Below are 22,908 nucleotides of genomic sequence, written 5' to 3'. Positions count from 1 at the left end.
ACCTCTAGATGGTTATTTAGGAAATTTCTTTAAAAGATTGGTGTACTGAGGCTGGGCACGGTGGCTCAAACCTGTAATCCCAACACTTTGGGAGGCCGAGGCCAGTAGATCACTTGAGATCAGGAGTGCCAGACCAGCCTGGCGAACATGGTGCAACCCAGTCTCTACTAGAAATACAAAACTTAGCCAGGCGTGGTGGCAGGTGCCTGTAATCCCAGCTACTCAGGAGGCTGAGACAGGAGAATCGCTTGAACCTGGGAGGCAGAGGTTTCAGTGAGCTGAGAAAGTGAATTGGATAGAGAATGGGAGAGGGAAGGGAGAATACTATTCCTAGTTCTAGAAAAACTAGAAGCTCAATATCTCAGCCTCAGTTTCCACAGATATAAAATAAAAGGCTGGCTGTTGGGCCAGATGATCCAGACAGTTCAACTCTAACAAGGTGAAAAGCTGTGACTAAAGATGCCTGCAAGTTTGAAATATATGGAAAATCTCCTTAATGCTACAACTATAATTCAGTGGTTACTTTTTTCATAATAATGCAGGTTCCACTTTTATAAGGAAACTCTCCAGTTGTGGGGGGAGAGTCTCTTCCCACAGGAGCATCTTCAAGTTCTACCACATTTATCATTCAGAAAATACTCTCAGCTTACAAAACCATTCTTCAGCCTTGCTATGTGAGAATGCCCTATTCCCTACAAATGGCAGTCATCTAAATGTCACTCACATGAGAGAACATTTTTTTCTGATACAGTAGGTATAATTTTATAAAATGGCACATTTATTTGAAGCAGTAACTTTTCTGAGATATGGCCTTTTACAAGGTCCCAAGTTTTTCAGAATGCTGTGACTTAGCACAATATGAGATTCGACCTACATGTATTCTACCTGCATGGCAAACACTGCCAACCCAGAAAACAGGATGAGACACTTCCTATTTATCAGGCTCCAAGGTTGTAAAGTAAATAGTACATGTGTACAGAGAAATTGGGTCATAGCACTTTTTCTATTTGGTAACATTTTACGGTTCCACTGAGGTTCACATTGTTCACATTGTTGAAGTTCACATTGTTCAGAAATCAGGTGTACAAGGCCTGGCCCCTGGCTGAAGAACAATTTCCAGACTTCTGTCTTACTAAAGCTTGCTAACTGTTGTTTAGAAGGAACTAAATAGACTTTTTCAGCTTGTTAAATTAAAAACCTTAGGCCTTGCACTATGTGTGAACAATTTTAAGAAAAATAAGTTATGGAATTTTATATTCGAAGAAACTCGGAGTGGTCACTCTGCATTACTTTGTCTCTTGAAGGACTTCCCCTGAATCACCCTACTATTATTCTGTTATTAAAAGGATATAAATTCTCTTTTTAAAGGCTGGGTAGCTGATTCTTTTGTCACTCTCAGAAACACATTCTACTGTTTTAGGATCCTTACCATCTAGTTCTCTTCATAATTAATTTAGACATGTTTATCAAATGCTACTTAAAAATCATCTTTTTTTTGGAAAATATTGGGAAAACTGGTAAGTTGCTAGCAACACACACACACACACACACACACACACAAGCAGCAACACAGTAGTCCTTCAAAACCTGAAGATTGGGCACTTTGCTAGGGCACTTTGTAGCTAAGTTTTCTCCGAGTTGTCCTCTGAGAAGGTCATTTGCTAGTGCCTGCAGCTACATCTACCAAGAATTCATACTATAACAATGCAGAAGAGGATAGGGATAATGACGTTTTCTGGGTGGGGTTTTGTTTGTTTGTTTGTTTGTTGTAAGTTTATGCCAGGTAATGATAATGTAAGGTTTACAGAGATAAGACCTCTGAAGTTACCTGTTTGTTCTTTTTAAATTTAAAGAGAATGGTTTACTGGTGAATTATGAAAACTTCCTGAACAGTTATATATGCTGTGTTAACTCCACTCAAGATATTTCTAATGACTTTTAGGTCATTTCCGAAGTGATTTGAATTAGCATTTGTCCTTTTGTTGAAAAGAAATCAGTCCTGGAAGAAATCAAACTAAATAAATAACTAAGGAATAATTAATGCATAAAACAAAACATGCTAAGAAAACATACTTGGCCTACATACATGAACAATTTGTTCCTCCCAAATCATTAAGGAATAGAAAACAGTGGATCCTTGTGCTGTTCAAAGATCCTCTTTCAGAAATATATCCCTGCAAAAGAACACGCTATTCTACTGAAGGAAGCGTGTACACTCCAATTAACTAGGCAGGACATTGACAGCCCAATCTAAATTCTTCTCCACAATGTTCTGAAGAGTTTATTCAGTCATGTGTGGAGAGGTCTTACTGTACTGTACTTTGGCAGTCACATATTTCTATTTTGGGAGGACTTTTTTTTTTTTTTTTTTTGTGACTGAGTCTCACTCTGTCACCCAGGCTGGAGTGCAGTGGCAGGATCTTGGCTCACTGCAACCTCCACTCCCTGGGTTCAAGCAATTGTCCTGCCTCAGCCTCCTGAGTAGCTGGGATTATAGGTGCCCACCACCATGCCCAGCTAATTTTTGTATGTTTAGTAGAGACGGGGTTTCGCCGTGTTGGCCAGGCTGGTCTCGAACTCCGGACCTCAGGTGATCCATCCGCCTTGGCCTCCCAAAGTGCTAGGATTACAGGTGTGAGCCACCGTGCCCCGCCAGCCTTTTTTTTTTTTTTTTTTTAAATGTAGATTATATGATCAATCCTAACATCAGGATAAAGTTCCCTTTTCATCTTAAAAAGAAGGAAAATATGTGCAAAGAGTAATTTTGAAAAGTTAGGGCCTATAATTCTAAATAAAAAGAAGGCTAAAAGATAATTTAATAGAACTATATAGCACTGCTCTTGGAAGGTTATTAGTAGAATACAAGCTAGTCACTTTGGCCTCAGCACCCAATTTTTTTTTTTTTTTTTTTTTTTTTTAAACAGTGTCACTCCTTCACTCAGGCTGGAGTACAGTAGCATGATGTCGGCTCACTGCAACCTCTGTCTCCTGGGCTGAAGCAATTCTCCTGCCTCAGCCTCCTGAGTAGCTAGAATTACAGGCATGCACCACTAAGCCCACCTAATTTTTTGCATTTTTAGTAGAGATGGGGTTTCGCCATTTTTGCCAGTCTGGTCTTGAACTCCTGACCTCAAGTGATCTGCCTGTCTTGGCCTCCCAAAATGCTGGGATTACAGGAGTGAGTGACCGTACCTGGCCAGCACCCAATATTAAAGAAAAAAAAAATGCATTAGGAACAGAGCCAGGGCTCAGAGAGCTGATGGCATTAGCACCGTGGAGTGCAGAAATAGGAAGGGATAATTAACGGTCATCGCTGATTGTTCATCTTCCATCTATACCTGCTCTTTTTACAGGGTATGAAAACAGTTTTGAGCTCAAGCTACATTGTGGCTGCAAAACTTTTGCACAGACTTTGGAAAACTTCCTTGTTCTGCTTCCCGACAGATTCAAGTCCCTCCTCGCCTGTAGGCTCCCATCCTCTCTGCACATTCCTCTGCTCTGGCCCTTACACTATGCATTGCAACAATTTGATTATATGCTTCATCTTTCCCAAGACCAAAGCTCCTTGAGGACAGGGTCCATCTCGTTTCTCACTTTATCGCTCTTAGCATGGCTATTCAATAAATCTCTGTTGAAAACAAGGCTTTGCTAATAACACTGATTTTTACTTTTGGAATATGCTTACCTTATGAACATAGTACATAATGAGTATAGATGCTACCTGCACAATGTTAATTAACAGGGTCAAAGTGCAGTGGCAAAGTCCACATTTTAACTTCCTACCATTCAGGGAGAGGCATGAGGTTGCTTTGAACTGTATAGCACATATAAAGTGAACAGTTGAAGTTATTATAACGTTTTATTTAAAGCAGAAGAAACTGCAGGAACCTTGATATTTCCTGATTTAGTGTCCCTATTATGTTGCTATACTGTATTGTAATTACAAATTTATTTGTAATGTTTTGTATTCTAATTTATTTTAAAGAGTGATATGGGGCCAAACACAGTGGCTCACGCCTGTAATCCTAGCACTGTGGGAGGCTGAGGTGGGCATATCGCCTGAGCTCAGGAGTTCAAGACCAGCCTGGCCAACGTGATGAAACCACGTCTCCACCAAAAATACAAAAATTAGCTGGGCGTGGTGGTGCACACCTGTAGTCCCAGCTACCTGGGAGGCTGAGGTAGGAGAATAGTTTGAACCCAGGAGGCAGAGGATGGCACCACTGCACTCTAGCTGTCTGGAAAAAAGAAAAAAATGTGATATGGGGCCAGGTGCAGTGGCTCATGCCTATAATCTCAGCACTTTAGGAGGCTGAGGTGGGAGAATCACTTGAGACCAGGAATTCAAGATGAGCCTGGGCAATGGTAAGACCCCATCTCTACAAAAAATAAAAATTAAAACGTTAGCTAAGTATAGTAGTGCATACATGTAGTATCAGCTACACGGGAGGCAGAGGCGGGAAGATCTCTTGAGCCTGGGAGGTCAAGGCTGCATGAGCAGCCATAATCATGCCACTGCACTCCTGCCTGGGTGACAAAGCAAGACCCTGTCTAAGAATGATATGCTCTTCTCCAGTACCAAAGTACTAAAGTGATTTCTTCATCCTATTCAATTCCCTGACGTAAGTGGTACAAGAAATGGGAGGAGATTGAGGAGAAAGCAATTAGCAGGTTGGTAAATGGTTCATTGCAGTTAATAATGAAAGTGTGCCAGTTGCCTCTGGTTTTCATAGTTGAGATCCTAAACTGAACTTACCTTATTTTTTAGGTGTGTCTGAATAACTGTAAAATATGTGCTGGGGGTGGTGGTACACAGATGGGTCCCTGTATCTATCTCCCTTAGGGAACCAAGATTCTAAAGGTATCAGGTTTAGAGCTAAAATTGTGTTGATGCCATGTGTGAGGTAGAGAGGGTCTGGAACCTTTGTTGGGGTAGGGAAACCACATGGATTCTGTTTTCATAAAAATACTTAGGAACCTTGTAAGAAGGCGAGGCCCTAAGGAAATAGATTGATGCCTAAGATTCAGCCAGGACTGGGAAAATGGTATTATCGCATTTATTTATTTGAACTATATAGCACATATAAAATGAATAGTTGAAATTATTATAATGTTTTATTTAAAGCAGAAGAAACTGCAGGAACCTTGGTATTTCCTGATTTAGTGTCCCTATTATGTTGCTATACTGTATTGTAGTTACAAATTTATTTGTAATATTTTGTAATATCAGCCCAATTATTTTCCCATTTTTGTGGTCACATTCCAGAGTCTTGGGGAGAAGGGTGTAAGAGGCAGGGGAAGAGCCAGTGGTATGTTGGCAAATGGCTCTCTAAGGAAAAAAAAGTCCTGATTTGTAGCATTTGGTGATTATCATAAGGTAAAAACTCCATGACTGATTTCAAGCTCCTAGCTGGCAAGCTGGCCATAGCCACACCACTGAAAGGCTAAGATTAAAAACCTGAAAACTAGGCCAGGCACAGTGGCTCATACCTGTAATTCTAGCACTTTGGGAGGCCGAAGGTGGGGAAGGGGGCATAGGAGACGTGGAGGGAGGGACTGATCACTTGAGGCCAGGAGTTCAAAACCAGCCTGGCCAACATGGTGAAATCCCGTCTCTACTAAAAATACAAAAAAAAAAAAAAAAAAAATGAGCTGGATGTGGTGGCACGCGCCTATAATCCCAGCTACTCAGGAAGCTGAGGCATGAGAATCGCTTGAACCCAGGAGGCAGAGGTTGCAGTGAGCTGAGATCACACCACTGCACTCCAGCCTCGGTGACAGAGCAAGGGTATGTCTCAAAAACTAAAATAAAATAAAAACCTTGAAACTAAAAAGAAAGAGCTATTTATTTTAAAATATTTATCAACTAGCACTGCTCTCAAGCTTGTATATCAGAATATTACAAAAGGTTAGAGGAGAGAATTGCAAGAGCACTTTCTTCCCTGGGGTCAGAAATGGAGCAGCTGCAAGGCCAGATTATGCCCAGCAGCTCCATCTGATGGGTCTCAGCAAATATCAGAGGCATTGGGGCCCTGGGGAGTCCTTGCCTCTCAGTGCCACATTAGAAGTTACCCAAAAGAAGATGAAGTAGGCTATATTCATAAGCATTGCGGACTGCCCCTGGAGATTTCTAAAAATGGTTGGGAGATACCCTAAAGCAGAATGGAGCTCCTCCAACAGCAAGGACTGGGGCTGGGGTCAAGATCCACAACAAAACTGCTATCTCCAAACTAACTGGCAGTTAGCAGTATTTAGATAACTCCTATTGGCCTTAATGTAAAGATAAATGCCCATTCTTAAGAAATTTTATTTGAACAAAGTTAATTCAAAATTGAAATTACAATTTATTTCCCAAATATCTCTGACCACAATAGACCTAGAAAAGCAAAACTCACTAATGAACACTAAATATTAGGGGAGTTGATGCAGATCATCAGATTAAGCAAATGCTTATAAAGTGCATACAAGCAAAATGCCACCAAAGCCATGAGATAGAGCTGTTTTTCTGATAGTGGCAATCCACTGGTCCTGGTCTGACCGGATGCTTAATCTTTGGTGACCCACAGATTTGTAAGAACTTGTTCAGGATTTAATATGTAAATGGAAGTCAAGGTAAATTAACCCAGAGACACAACTGAATCCCTGACCTTGTTGTCATGAGTCCTGGGCTTTAATCAGATAAACTAACCAGCTTGAACAGCAGATAATGAACCTACCTGATGAAATTCTGGGCCAGAGAATTATAAAATAATCTTAATTTATCTTGACAGATACTGCTGAGATCAAAATGTGGCAACATGTATTAATGAGATTTTTAATTGAACTAGAATTTCAACAAAGAACCTAAATTTAAGATAAATAATTTTCTCCTAAAATACAATTAAAATAGTTAACGTAGATCTCTATTACCTCACTTTCCTCATAATTTATAGAGTGTTAGTAAAATATTACTAACAATCACTTTAGTTGCCGCATATGACATAGTTAGTTCATAGCTAGTTGTTAGTAATTCATGTAAGATATATGTCCATAGAACATTAATGTAAAGATTGCCTTTAATTATGTTGTTGTGACTTGAGGAAACTGTGCAAGTTAAGATTACTGTGTTTTTGTGTGCCATTCTATTATCTAGCATAAAAACTAATCAGCAAATTCAGTTGCTATGGGATACAAAACATTTTCTCACAAAAAAATTGAAATAATCAGTTTTTTAGCAACCAACCTGAAGTAGTTTCTTGATGTAGAAAAAGAGCTTTAAATGATATATTTATATTAATCTATAGCCATTAGTAACTTAAGTAGTTACTAGAACTTATTTTGGAAATCACAAGTTGATGATTTATCATGCTACAGGATTGCTGTAATTTTTACTTAAACTGATGTGATAATAAGAGAATGGGCAGCAATATGAACTTATGAGAAGTGCACATGCCTAAGAAATTAGATGTAGGTTCTGAAAATTAGTTTGGGCAAGCTTTTACTCTCTTTAACTCAAGTTCCTCTCCCCCTGGAGTAAAAGGTGTGTGTGTGTGTGTGTGTGTGTGTTTCCAAGAACCAGTTTGATGTAATTATAATTAAAATTTCCAATCAAATTATATTTTAATATCAGAATGGTTTATCTTAGTTCTGGTTGATATTCAATTAAGAAGAGATACTAATACACAAGCTTGAAGTTTCTTTCCAGTGGACCCTGTTCCTCTGACCACATTCTCTAATTCTCACTCAGTTAAAAAGAGCTACAGATATATAAAAGCATTTCATAATCTTTCACTTCATATGACCCAGCTATGAAATTATTTTTAAGTGTCAGTAATAGCTTCTTTACTAACCTAGTTGCAAATTAGGCTATTTTAAATTGAGTACAGATTGTCCCCAACTTATGTAAGTTAATGGCTCAACTTAAGATTTTTTGACTTGACAATGGCACAGAGGCAATATGCACTCAGGAGAAGCCATACTTTGAGTACCCAAACAACCATTTTGTTTTTCACTTTCAATACAGTATTCAATAAGTTACATGAGGTAATCAACACTTTCTTATAAAATAGACTTCATGTTAGATTATTTTGCCCAACTATAGGCTAATTAAGTATTCTGAACATATTTAAGGTAGATTTGGCCAAGCTAAAATGTTGGCAGTTTAGGTGTATAAATTGCATTTCTGTCACAATGTTTTCAACTTATGATGTGTTTATTGGGAGGTAACTCCATCACAAATTGAGGGGCATCTGTATTTTTGTAAGGGTTGCCCTTTGCTACCACAGTTAGTTCATACATATGCACTCACTTTCCCCTCTGCCTGGAAAACTCACCTACAAACTCCTTCTTGCCTGTCAGATCTCAGCTTGATTTAAGGTTGCCAGATAAAATACATCATGCCCACTCAAACTTGAATTTCATATGAAAACACATTTGTGTTTTTAGTACAAATGTGCACCATATATTGCAGAGGATATACTTATGCTAGAAAAGTATTCCTTGTTTATCTGACATTTGAGTTTAATTGGCATTATGTATTTTTATTTGCTAAATCTGGCAACCCTCACTTGACTGGCACCTCCTTGGAGAGACTTATGCTAAACAATTCTCAAAACTAGTCTCCCTCTCTCTCTCCTCCCAGCATTTTCTATTCCATCACTCTACTCAGAATTCTTCTGAACACTTACTACCATCTGAAATCATCTTATTTTCATGTGTGCGTTGTCCAACTTTCTTATAATAATATACACACACACAGTTTTTGAAGCACACAAATTCAGAGATCAGGCTTAGCACTTTGTAAGGAGATAACATTTTCAAACTCTATGTGAGATCTATATTCTTCACCTCTTTACCCTCAACCTATAGAACAGTATGTGCTACACAACAGGTGATCAATAAATATTTGATGAAGGAATGTGTTAATGTGTATATTAAAATAAAGAATTTGAAATTTATACATAAATATCACCAGGAAGAAATTGCCCTTGCAAACGGCACTACTTCTACCTACAAAGCTAAATTTTAAAATATACATTTATATTTTCAAATGACTTATATATGGCTTAAAGATTGAACTGTCCAAAAATGTTAGAAAAAGCCATTTATTATGGGCATTTTTTTAAATAAACTGTAATCAGTGATCTTTTTAAACCAAAGTCTTCTGATTTTGCTACAGTAATACATACCTGCCAATAAAAGAACATGTACTTGAATGTGAATGTTTGTTATCCCTAGAGAGCCTTGATCTCACTAAATACAGAAATAGCTTAGTGAATAATTGGATACATTTGTGTGTTCATGGAAGGTTTTTATTTTTTTAATACTTTTTGCTTTCTAATTGTCCCTGGGATATATTAAAGCAAATGCTGTGAATCACAACAAGACTGACATAGTTGCAGAACCCCCTCCTGCCCTTTTGCCTTGTGATGAAAGGGAACATTTGATTGATGGGTTTCGGCTCATTACAAATATGTCATCAAGTCATCAAGGGCTTTTGGGTTGAAATTCAGAAAGAATAATAAAACAGAAGGAAGGACTTTAAAAAAACCCTCCTATTTACAGCCGTTAAATTAAAATAAAAAATCCTGTCACATCTCATACAGTTTGAAGGTGTTATTTGCATTCCAACTGTGGAAGGTGCCAAGCCAGATCTCTGATTTGTGTGCTACACTAGTGGTTGTATGTGCCCAGAGGGGATAGCGTCTGAGGAATTCAGATGTTTGGATGAATGATTATTTCAGAATTCAAAGCTGAATTCTCAAAAAGAGAAACAGGCAGAATGATTTTATTAATGGTTTCACCCAACTGATTAATGACACGTTATCACATTATGCTGTACTCTGTGATAGTTGCTGCTAGGGGTACTGAGTAGATGTATAAGTAGATCTGATCAAATTATGATTTCATGGCTCTTGGAAGACAACTCTTTAAGGTTTCCTCGAGAGAGTTACGGAACAAACCTTAACTACAGTTTGACAAGTCTTGAATCTGGCATACTTTGAACTCTCTCTTTTCCGAGGCCTGCACACTCACACTCAAACGTACTCATTTTGCCTCTGGTTCTCAAAAAGAGAGGAATTCTAGCTTCTCAGCCAAAGAAGACTTAGAGGAAAAAATTGTAAGGAAGGTGAAGTTTCTGCAACTCGTTACAACCTCAACATCCTGTTCTTCCTCTTATCTTTCCTTTCCCTACCACACCTCTCCAAAATAAAAAGGAAAAGAAAAAGATAACTTTACCTTTTTCCACCTCCAGTGGTTCTCCAAAACGGGTGCTCTTTAGAATCACTTAAGTTTGTTTTAGTTTGGTTTTTAAAATACAGATGCCTAGGCTCTACCTCAGATCAACTGATTCAGAATCTCAGGAGGTGGTTTCCTAGCATTTTAACAGCTCCCCAGCTGATTCTAATGTGTTACCAGGAAGAAGAACGACTGTAGCAGGCCATTAAATGAAAGCTAACATAAAAGCTGATAAAAGCTTTAAGGCAGTGGTTCTCAAGCTTGGCTGTACGTTTGAATCACCTGGGGGAGCTTAAGAAAAATGCCCAGGCTCTACCCTAGACCAGTTGATTCAGATTCTCCAAGAGTCTGGGTCATCAGGCTCTCTACCTGATTCTCATATGCACCAGGGTTGAGAACCACTGGTTTCTAGTGTAACCCTTTGCATTTTCATAAGCCTTAGTGTAGCCCTTTGCAGAGGTATTTGTATTTTCATAAGCAACTAAGAAGTTGCTTCAATGATTAAAGATCACTGGTGCTGAGAAAAGGTGCTGAGAAGACATCTGTCTGTCTGTACCACTACCATGTCCTCTCTCTTTCTGAATCCTTCCAAACCAAGCTTTGTAGGTTCTTCTATGCCAACTTATCTAATGATGGATCCCAGCATACTATTTTCTGTTACTAAAAATTAGGTTGTGATGATTGAAACTGATGAAAGACTCTTGTCTTTACAGTTGTTTTTATAATGATTACCTCCAAATTTTTCATATAAAACTTTTTTGCATTTTTAATTTGTATATTTTTGTAAAATTAGGTGAGCTAAGAAACAAGTTAGACTCCTAATGATGTGCATAAACAATGGTTGAGTCTTTACATAAAGAAATCTATCTTCATTTGTATACTTTGTGTGTTTTTTAAAAATAAAAGAACTAAGAGGGATTCATGGAGGCTAATTTTCCCTTCCAGGCCTATCTGTACCAAAGAAAGGGGAAGATTTTCTTGCCTTTTCTTTGTCTACAAATGGCATTGTATGCATAGGTATCTATATATTTTTATCTTTATGAAATTTCAGGGGGTAAAAATTGGCCCATTTTCCAAGTATAAGACAAGAAAGTACCACCATTTAGAAGAGATATGGTTAGGTTGCTGACTTTGTTCTTATTACTAAAAGAAACGAGAAACAGGATCTATTCCAGGGAATGGGAGGGACAAAGGGACCATTTGGCCCCAGGCTGCTTACACACAAAGACCTTCAAAATTGATTTTTACTTATTATTTAAATGAGATCTATGCATATAGTCCATCATATAACTTTAAATTTGTGCCCATTTATTATGTACAGGTTGAGTATCCCACAGCTGAAACGCTTGGGACCAGAAATGTTTTGGATTTCAGATTTGTTTCTTTTTTTTTTTTTTTTTTTTGCATTTTAAGATACTTGCATATACATAATGAGATATCTTGAGAATGAGACCCAAGTCTAAACACAAAATTTATGTTTCATATACACCTTATACACATAGCCTAAATGTAATTTTATACAAACTGTTTAATAGGCTTATGCATAAAACAGAGTTTTGACTGCTTTTGACTGCAACCAGTCACATAAAGTCAGGTGTGAAATTTTCTAATGGTGGTATCATGTCTGAAAGTTTGGATTTTGGAGCATTTCTGAGTTTATATTTTTGGGTTAGGGATGCTTAACCTGTACCTACACACTGCTATTATGCTTTTGTATGAATTAATTTTTTAGCACAGTCATCTATATTTTTCTCCTAAAACATGAACTAATTTGCATTGAAGTTTTGGAATATTTTTAAGCATTTTTTTTTTTAATTTAAGCATTTAAAGTACATTTTAAAAAATTTATGACAAGGTTATTCTAAAATGTATAGGAATTAAAAGGAACTAGAGTAGCTATAATAGTTTTGAAAAAGAACATAGTGGGAAGAATCACTGTACCCAATTTTAAGACTTATTATAAAGCTACAGCCATCAACATTGTGTGGTATTGGCAGAGGGATAGACACATAGATCAATGGAACAGAATAGAGAATGCAGAAATAGAATCACACCTCTATGTTTAACTGATGTTTCACAAAAATTTGAAAGCAATTCAGCAAAAAATAAGGATAGTCTTTTCAACAAATAGTAGGAGAGTAGTCATGTATTCATAGGTCAAAAAATAAAACTTGTCCTAAACCTTACACTTTGTATGAAAATTACTTAAAATAGATCATAGACTTACAAGTAAAACTTTTAGAAGAAAATATTCAGGACTAGGGCTTTGTGAAGAGTTTTTGGGTAAGATACTGAAAGTGCAATCCATAAAAGAAAAATAAATAAATAAATTGGACATAATCAAATTAAAAAATGTTTGTTTTATGACTTTGAATGTGTTAAGACATGAAAAAAACAAGCTATAGACTGGCAGAAAATGCTTGCAAATCACATATCTGACAAGAGACTCATATGTAGAATATATAAAGATCGTCAAATTCAACAGTAAATAAACCCAAACATACAATCATGTCATCTGCAAACAGGGACAATTTGACTTCTTCTTTTCCTAACTGAATACCCCTGATTTCTTTCTCTTGCCTAATTGCCCTAGCCAGAACTTCCAACACTATGTTGAATAGGAGTGGTGAGAGAGGGCACCCCTGTCTTGTGCCAGTTTTCAAAGGGAATTTTTCCAGTTTTTGCCCATTCAGTATGATATTGGCTGTGGGTTTGTCATAAATAGCTCTTATGATTTTGAGGTACGTTCCATCAATACCTAATTTATTGAGCGTTTTTAGCATGAAGGGCTGTTGAATTTTGTCAAAAGCCTTTTCTGCATCTATTGAGATAATCATGTGGTTCTTGTCTTTGGTTCTGTTTATATGCTGGATTATGTTTATTGATTTGCAAATGTTGAACCAGCCTTGCATCCCAGGGATGAAGCCCACTTGATCATGGTGGATAAGCTTGATTGTATATTTAGAAAACCCCATTGTCTCAGCCCAAAATCTCCTTAAGCTGATAAGCAAATTCAGCAAAGTCTCAGGATACAAAATTAATGTGCAAAAATCACAAGCATTCTTATACACCAATAACAGACAAACACAGAGCCAAATCATGAATGAACTTCCATTCACAATTGCTTCAAAGAGAATAAAATACCTAGGAATCCAACTTACAAGGGATGTAAAGGACCTCTTCAAGGAGAACTACAAACCACTGCTCAGTGAAATAAAAGAGGACACAAACAAATGGAAGAACATACCATGCTCATGGATAGGAAGAATCAATATCGTGAAAATGGCCATACTGCCCAAGGTAATTTATAGATTCAATGCCATCCCCATCAAGCTACCAATGAGTTTCTTCACAGAATTGGAAAAAACTGCTTTAAAGTTCATATGGAACCAAAAAAGAGCCCGCATCTCCAAGACAATCCTAAGTCAAAAGAACAAAGCTGGAGGCATCACGCTACCTGACTTCAAACTATACTACAAGGCTACAGTAACCAAAACAGCATGGTACTGGTACCAAAACAGAGATATAGACCAATGGAACAGAACAGAGTCCTCAGAAATAATACCACACATCTACAGCCATCTGATCTTTGACAAACCTGAGAGAAACAAGAAATGGGGAAAGGATTCCCTATTTAATAAATGGTGCTGGGAAAATTGGCTAGCCATAAGTAGAAAGCTGAAACTGGATCCTTTCCTTACTCCTTATACGAAAATTAATTCAAGATGGATTAGACACTTACATGTTAGACCTAATACCATAAAAATCCTAGAGGAAAACCTAGGTAGTACCATTCAGGACATAGGCATGGGCAAAGACTTCATGTCTAAAACACCAAAAGCAACGGCAGCAAAAGCCAAAATTGACAAATGGGATCTCATTAAACTAAAGAGCTTCTGCACAGCAAAAGAAACTACCATCAGAGTGAACAGGCAACCTACAGAATGGGAGAAAATTTTTGCAATCTACTCATCTGACAAAGGGCTAATATCCAGAACCTACAAAGAACTCCAACAAATTTACAAGAAAAAAACAAACAACCCCATCAAAAAGTGGGCAAAGGATATGAACAGACATTTCTCAAAAGAAGACATTCATACAGCCAACAGACATATGAAAAAATGCTCATCATCACTGGCCATCAGAGAAATGCAAATCAAAACCACAATGAGATACCATCTCACACCAGTTAGAATGGCGATCATTAAAAAGTCAGGAAACAACAGGTGCTGGAGAGGATGTGGAGAAATAGGAACACTTTTACACTGTTGGTGGGATTGTAAACTAGTTCAACCATTATGGAAAACAGTATGGCGATTCCTCAAGGATCTAGAACTAGATGTACCATATGACCCAGCCATCCCATTACTGGGGATATACCCAAAGGATTATAAATCATGCTGCTATAAAGACACATGCACACGTATGTTTATTGCAGCACTATTCACAATAGCAAAGACTTGGAATCAACCCAAATGTCCATCAGTGACAGATTGGATTAAGAAAATGTGGCACATATACACCATGGAATACTATGCAGCCATAAAAAAGGATGAGTTTGCGTCCTTTGTAGGGACATGGATGCAGCTGGAAACCATCATTCTTAGCAAACTATCACAAGAACAGAAAACCAAATACCGCATGTTCTCACTCATAGGTGGGAACTGAACAATGAGATCACTTGGACTCAGGAAGGGGAACATCACACACCGGGGCCTATCATGGGGAGGGGGGAGGGGGGAGGGATTGCATTGGGAGTTATACCTGATGTAAATGACGAGTTGATGGGTGCAGCAGACCAACATGGCACAAGTATACATATGTAACAAACCTGCACGTTATGCACATGTACCCTACAACTTAAAGTATAATAATAATAAATAAATTAAAAAAATAAATAAAAAATAAAAAAATAAACCCAAACAATTCAATTAGAAAATAAGCAAAATACATGAAGAGACATCTCACCAAAGAGGACACATGGAGAGCAAATAAACACATTAAAATATACGCAACATCATTAACCATTAGACAAATGCAAATTAAAACCACAATGAGATACCAGAATGGCTAAAATAAAAAATCACGACTCATAAATACCTGGTTAGAAGTAAATTAGTTCACATTCGAAGTCAGTATAGCCAAGTCTTATAATGCTAAACAAACACCATGTGACCCAGAATTTGTATCCCGGGGTCTTTATCACAGAAAAACAAAAACTTATTTTCATACAACAATCTGTACGTGAATACTCATAGAAGCTTTATTTGTAATAGCCCAAACTGGAAACAACCAAAATGTCCTACCTTAGATGAAGAGTTAAACAATAGTATATCTATACTGTGGAATACCACTCAGCAATAAAAGGAAAAATCACTGATGGATCTTAAGGATGTTATGCTGAGTGAAAAAATGCCAGTCTCAAAAGGCTTATATTACTGTGTGATTTTATTCATTCTCAAAATGACCAAATTTTAGTGATAATGAACAGATTAATGACCTCCAGGGGTTCCGTTGATAGTGAGGAGGGCAGCTTGAGGGATGGTCTAGTCTGTAACCTCACTGAAGTGATGGGTACATGAGCATACACACGAGATAAAATAACATGGAAATATACATGCATATGGCTCCAATGTCAGTGTCCTGGTTTGGATATTGTACTCTAGTGACATAAAACTGGAGGAAACTGGGTGAAAGATGCACAGGGACCTCCTGTGCTATCTTTATAACTTCCTTGGAATCTATAATTATTTCAAACAAAAGTTTGATTGAATTATTTTTTTAGTAAGCATTGACTTAAGTATAAGAACTTAAAATAGATTATTTTTTGTAATTCTCTTTGGACCTTTTTATGTTTCTACTATGCTGGCATCCTCAAAAGCTGGAAGAGGCCTGAGCCTCTCAGACCTCTTACCTCTGAGAGGTGAGAGAAGTAAAATTCACCAGCCAGGCTGGCCCTAACATCCTCATGGGAAGCCTAGTTGGAAACATCCCAGAAGAATACTGCCTCAGGTTTCCAAGGCCTGTGGGGTGGGATCTGCAAAGAGAGAGATGATAAACAGGACTCCTCCTGACCCACACCTGGTCCCCCATATGACACACACACTCACATACACACACACACATACACACAACACATACACACGGTTTCTCAGAGTCAGCTTCTACCATGGCTTCGTCGTCATCTTTGCCACCTTCATATCTGCATCACTGATTGCTAATTCCTAGTCTATGTAAACAGCCTTGTGAGATCACTTTACCCATCTTGGCTATCATCTCTGGGAGATGATTCCATAAGAGGCAAAACCAGTCCTGCGGATTTTCCAAACTCAGAAATATTTCTGTTGTATTTCCTGTTACATAACTGAGGTTTGTGGAGAGCCCATGAGACTGAAGTAAGGAGAGGAAACTCCCATGTTATGTTTTAACTATTTTAACCCACCTTTCCCTTAATAACTCTTCTTCCTGTTTACTATCTTTTTTATTATTTTCTTTATTACTTCTATCCTAGATATAAGAGTAAAGTAGGACTAGAAAACTTTTTTTAAGTCTTTGAACAAGGAACCTCCATGAATGCATATTTACACACGGCTTTTGAGTTTCAAGATGCCTGAAATGGGTGTAGCAGCATCTTTTATATAGTACTTAATGCAAAATACACCCTCAACTTGATCTCCCTTGTGGTTGAGAGTATGCATACATATATCTATTTCTTTTCTTTTTTTTTTTTCTTTTTTCTTTTTGAGATGGAGTCTCGCTGTATTGCCCAGGCTGGAGTGCAGCGGTGCAATCTCGGCTCACTAAAACCTCCACCTCAATTTTTTTGTATTTTTAGTAGAGGCAGGGTGTCACCATGTTGGCTAGGCTGGTCTCGAACTCCTGACCTCAAATGATCCTCAAAAGTCATTTTACATAGAGTTTTTATTTATAAGAAATAAGCGGGACGAGTAGGAGATTCTTAAGAATCACTGCACTCTAGTTCAAATATTTTTATATATTTATAAAAATCACAGTTATATAAGCATAATTAACCCTTAATTTGTAAAGTTTATATAAAGGCTATGTTAATTAGATACTTGATTCAGTAACTAATAGATTGCCAATCTATTTAAAATAGTCATTTTCTTAAGCACTTATTAGGTCTCAAGAACTGTTTTGAGATACAGGAATTCATCTAATTTTCACTGCTGGGCAAGGTGTGAGAGCCCTAGCATCTGAAAGTGGTAGACTTGTGGGTTGGTAAGAAGAATTTAATGACAACAGTATAGGTTTGAAAAAGGAAAGTTTTAGTGGAAAGAAAGAACACTGCAGAAGAGTGCAGCAGGGCGCCTTCGTAAGATAGAACTGAGCAGACCATGGGGGATTCTCCTTAGGAGCATTTATGAACCTTAAGACAGAAGCTTGAGGGTAATTTGGACCATATTAGCCAGATAGGTCATGATAAATGATGACATTTATAGTCATTTTGGTGCCTTACTGTCAGCAAGGGTTGCACAGTGAGTTTCAGCATAGCGTTCTGGAGATGTATAGAAATTTTAGTTACTTAGAAATTTTTTCGAAAGAGGCCTGGAACCAGGTGCCTATTTAGATACTAAAGAACTTTAATTACTTCTAAATTCCCTCGCTATGGAGTTTTGCCTCTGATGGCCTATTTGATGGTCACCAGGCGGTCTTTGCTCCCTTCATGATACTTCTAAATTCCTCAGATATGGAGTTTTTTGTCTCCAGTACCTGTTCGTGGTCATTAGCTGATTTTTGCTCTCTTCACTCACAGTATCTCTGAAGTAGGTACTAGCAATCCCTCAGTTTACAGATGATGAAACTGAGACACAAAGAGTTTGAGTAACTTGCTCAAGATGACATTGCTGGTAAGAGGCGAAGCAAAAAATAGGGCCATGTAGTCAATATCTTCATTAAAAAACTTCATGAAAGATTAGAATAAATGAATGTAGTGACCAAACAGTCAAAATAGTCTGGAATCACTCTCTCTTTGCAATGATTAAGATAATCCAAATGAGAATATTTCAATTGACAAACCCATCTCATTACAGGATACTGGCAACTGCATCAAATCTACATTTTGCTTTCAAATGTTCATCCAGTATGAAAGACAGAATAAAAATATTAAGATAAAATAATTTTTTTAAGTGAGGGGAGAGGCAGTCAGACATTCTTTTGTGACACAAACCAGTTCTACAGTAGAATAATGAAGGCATTGTTCAGCAGTTTGAAGGTTTGATTTATAAAACTAGGTGTTAACTGATTGGCAACCAACCAATAGAAGGTAAATTGCTAAACTAGTCTGCATGTGCAGATGCTAGTAGAAATTTCAAAGGCGCTTCACTTTTTTGCCAGAGGCGGAGTCTACCGCTCTATGCGCCGGGCTGGGTGCAGTGGCGGATCTCAGCTCACTGCAAGCTCCGCTGCCGCCTCCAGGTTCAGCCAAGGCCTGCCAGCCTCCCAGTAACTGGGACTACAGGCATGCACCATCTCGCCCGGCCCCTAGTTTTTTGCCTTAGTAAGCGGGGTTTCACGTGTTAAGCCAGGATGGTCGATCTTCCTGACCTCGTGATCCACCCGGCCTCCCAAAGTGCTGGGATTACAGGCAGGCCACAGCCCGGCCCACAGCTGCTTTTCACAAAGGTCCCTGATCATCTGCAGGTACTTTCCAACATGTGGTCATGATCTTTGATGACACCCATTCAGGATACCAGTCACCAGTTCATTTATAAAATGATTCAGATGTTGTATTTAATTAGATTATTCAGAGTTTCTGTGGGAGTGCAGGAATGTCCTGTCTTTCTTGTCCCTTTCTCCCATAACTTCTACCTCCCTACAAAGACCTAAATGCTCTGCTTGTGGTAGAGGCATGCAACTTCAGATAAGCTCAGGTAAGAATATAGGTGTTTTTGATAGGTTAAAATGGAAAGCACAAATTTCTGAAACGCCAGGAAAAAGGTGCAAACCCCACATACACTGTGCAATCTGCATGAAATCCACCATAGGAGAATTGAGTAGTGATTACGTGTGCTTTGAAAATTCTGCATCAAATTCACAGAGTTTTACTTTCAACCCGTTTAGGTGAAAGAAATAATGTTCTTACAACATCTCTTCTGCCTCTTTCCTTCTTTCTTACTCTTCTCCATTGGTTACTCTTTGATCATTCAGCATCTTCCTCTTTCTTTATCTCACACTGTGCCTGGGACACAGAGTAAACTTTTCTACTTGCAGCCCCTTCATCCTACCCTTTTAATGTTGTTCAACGAATATTTATACATTCCTAGACTGTGGTAGTTAGTCCTTTTCTGAGCACTGAAGATACATCATCGAACAATAGACACACACACACACACACACACACATGCATGCACCAAAAAAATAAAAGATCAACTGAAAGCTTAAACTAAATATTGGGGAGCGAGATTTTGAGAAAAACTCAACACTGAAGAAAAAATATTATTCAAAAGTATAGAAAGCAACCTAGATTATTGCAGATCATAGAAACTGGTTTTTTATTTAAATTTTACAAATAGTCACATGATTCATAACAGTATTTCAGTTTAGTTTTAACATACATTTTTTTTTTTAGTTTTGGGTAATATTAAGAATCTTTTACTGTGTTTAAAAGTCTTTTATATATTTCCTTAGGACAAACTATCAGCTCATATACTTTGCCCAATTTTCTAATGGGCAATTGTTTTTTTCTCATTGATTTATATGAGTTGAAAATATTTTTGCCAGTTTGTTGATTATCTTCATTCTGACATTGCTTAGTGGGTTTTGCACTGCAGAACCTATTTATTTTTATGCAATCACATTTGTCCAACTATTTGTTAATGGTTTAATGATGTAGGAAAAGGACCTTCCCCTCTAAGATTATGAAAGAATGTTCTATGGTTTCTTCTAGTTCTGTTCTAGTTTCATTTTTTTAAAAATAAATTTTTCATTTATTTTGAATTTACCTTGGGGTGGAGTATAAGGTATAAATTTATTTTTTTCTTTCAGGTAGCTGTTGAATTGCCCCAACATTGAAACCACCTTTGCAAAAATTATAACTGAAGAAATTATGACAGTGACACAGATCAGACCTAACTGACTCCATCTTGCTTCTAACCTTTAAGCTGTCTTTGTTCATTCCTGGGTGTAGGCAGAACTAACCTTAGGAAGGAATTTAGTTTATGGTTTGACTCTGAAACAAAATTGATAATGTCCCTTTTCCCAAAAAGACCCACTTCTTGCCTGGGGACCAGTCTGCCTTTGTGGGACTAACAAATTAACTACATGATTAGTTAGTACATTTTAGGGGTCATGCAGCCTCTGGCTGCAAGAGTCTGACCTTCCCCACATTGCTCCTATGGAGAGCATTACTATTGTAAAACCTAAGATCAGTGCTTCAGATATTTTGCAGACCCTGCACTGGATGGATCAGCTGACATCACCCAAGTTGGTAATCTGGCTCAACCAGTTCTGCGATCCCCTTTATGAGTCCATCTCCAATGTGACTAATCAGCACTCCCCACTTCCAAGCTCCTACTTTAATTTAAATTATCTTTAAGAACTCTGATCTTCATGCTCCAGGAAACTGATTTGTGTAATAATAATACTCGCATCTCCTGTACAGCCAGCTATGCCTGGATTACTCCTTCTCCACTGCAATCCCCCTGTCATGATAAATCAGCTCTGTCTAGGCAGCAGGCAAGGTGAACCCACTGGGCAGTTACAAATTTGGGGGCTCGACCAGGATTGCCTTTGTGGTTACCTGCTGTGTAGCCCACCTCTGATGATGGATCCGGAGGCCAGCCCAAGTGGCTGCCTAGTTCTCTTGGACTAGGGGCTGACTCTGGCACTCTCTGCCAGTGGGGTGCTGCTGACCCAATATGCATGGATTCAATGGTAGTGGAGAAATAATGCTAGGGAGATATCCCATAACTGTAGCCTCATCACTGGGTGTCTGTAGCTGTAGCCTCCATGCGAGGTGTCTGATTTGGTGAGTATTCCAGTCAGCTACCAACAGCCCCTTCCTTCTCCTGATTTATTGGCCTCTCTGGAGGTGCTGCTGTCTCTTAGTAACCTCCCAGAGTGTCTATCTATAGCCCCATCACAAGGTATCTGCCTGTAGCTCCATTACAAGGTGTGTGTAGCTGTAGCCCCATTACAGAGTGTCTGTCTGTAGCCCCATTAGGGGGTATCTAATTGGATGGAGAATAAGGAACTTGTTTGGAGGACTACTCTTGGTTTGAGACTGGGTCTGGAATCTGTGTCTTGAAGGCCTTCTGTTCGTCTTACATTGTGTGTGTGTGTGTGTGTGTGTGTGTGTGTGTGTGTGTGTGTGTGTGTGTGTTTATATGTGTGGAGGGCTCTGAAGGAATTGCTGCCAGCAATTTTCTGGGGGCAGGGGACAGACTCTCGCTCTGTCACCCAGGCTGGGGTGCAGTGGTGCAATCTCGGCTCACTGCAACCTCCACCTCCCAAGTTCAAGCAATTCTCATGTCTCAGTCTCAGTGTAGCTAGGACTATAGGTGTGCACCACTATGCCCAGCCCTGAGTTGTCATTTTGAGTAAATGAATAACTTCTGGTGACATGGGACTCTATTTTGTGATATCCAGTGTTTTAAACCTTTGATATTTGACAAACCTTCCAAGATCAAATTCTAAGTTAAAAAAAAAAAATTAGATCTCCTAAAGTTCAAAAAGATATATTGGGCTTATTTAATGTATTAAAATCATTTAAGAAACATTGTCAAATATAAAATGGTGTTTAACTTTCTTTGAGTTATAGTCATATAAACATGTTATTAGTATGTGTTATAAAATTGTATAAGATTTCTATAATTCTAATATGCCTCAGTATATGTTATCAGTAATAACTACAATTGTTACATTGAATTTTTGTGTGCCACAGAGATAACAAGTTTCCTTGTCAATTTCTTTGACTGTGGCTTCCCTAAAACATTTCTGTCATCTGCAGACAATTGTTATCTTGATTTGGTCCTCTTTAGGAGATGGTTTTATAATCAGCTGTAAAACTTTGACAGGTGCTCTTGAATGCAAGTTTCTGATAACCTTGGAGATTATTACATTAAAATAAAGGAAATTTCGGGACTCTCCTAAAGAGCTGAAATGTTCTTTCATTTGAATAAATCAGCTCTGTCTAGATAACAGGCAAGGTGAACCTGTTGGGTCATTACAACATTAGCTATTAAATAATCTGTTTTCTCATTGACCTGAGATGCTATTTATCATGTGTTTGGGTCCATTTCTGAATTTTTTTAAACTCATTCATTAAAATTTGTCTACTTTCTTTTTTCTTTTTCTTTTTTTTTTTTTTTGGACACAAAGTCTCTCTCTGTTGCTCAGGCTGGAGTGCAGTGGCCTCCTGAGTAGCTGGGATTACAGGCGCCTGTCACTACACCTGGCTAATATTTGTATTTTTAGTAGAGATGGGATTTCACTATGTCAGCCAGGCTGGTTTCAAACTCCTGGCCTCAAGTGATCCACCTGCCTTGGCCTCCCAAAGTGCTGGGATTACAGGCATGAGCCACTGTTCCTGTCCAGAACTTTATCTATTTCTTTGATAGTACCACATTATTTAATTATTTTGGCTTTATAAAATGTTAATATTTAATATGACTAGCATCCCATTTATTAACCTACTTTTCAGAATTTATAGATTAAATTAGGGAAAACTGA

General features: G+C 38.0%; 1 protein-coding gene and 1 long non-coding RNA gene across 8 annotated transcripts in view; one reads left to right on the top strand and one right to left on the bottom strand.

Moving 5' to 3' along the window:
• Window positions 1-10,383, bottom strand: part of LOC103883093 — a 145,814-nt gene extending 135,431 nt beyond the window's left edge. For all 5 annotated transcript variants that reach the window (XR_645191.4, XR_645192.4, XR_004183197.1 and 2 more), the window contains exon 1: window positions 10,219-10,383. This is a non-coding gene — a long non-coding RNA (uncharacterized LOC103883093). The remainder of the gene's footprint in view (window positions 1-10,218) is intronic.
• Window positions 1-22,908, top strand: part of STEAP4 (STEAP4 metalloreductase) — a 38,078-nt gene that overhangs the window by 695 nt on the left and 14,475 nt on the right. The gene's annotated exons all lie outside the window — the stretch shown is intronic.

The sequence above is a fragment of the Papio anubis genome, chromosome 4 (genome assembly GCF_008728515.1).
Source record: "Papio anubis isolate 15944 chromosome 4, Panubis1.0, whole genome shotgun sequence".
Taxonomy (NCBI): Eukaryota; Metazoa; Chordata; class Mammalia; order Primates; family Cercopithecidae; genus Papio; species Papio anubis.
This window is presented reverse-complemented; position numbering and strand designations above follow the sequence as displayed.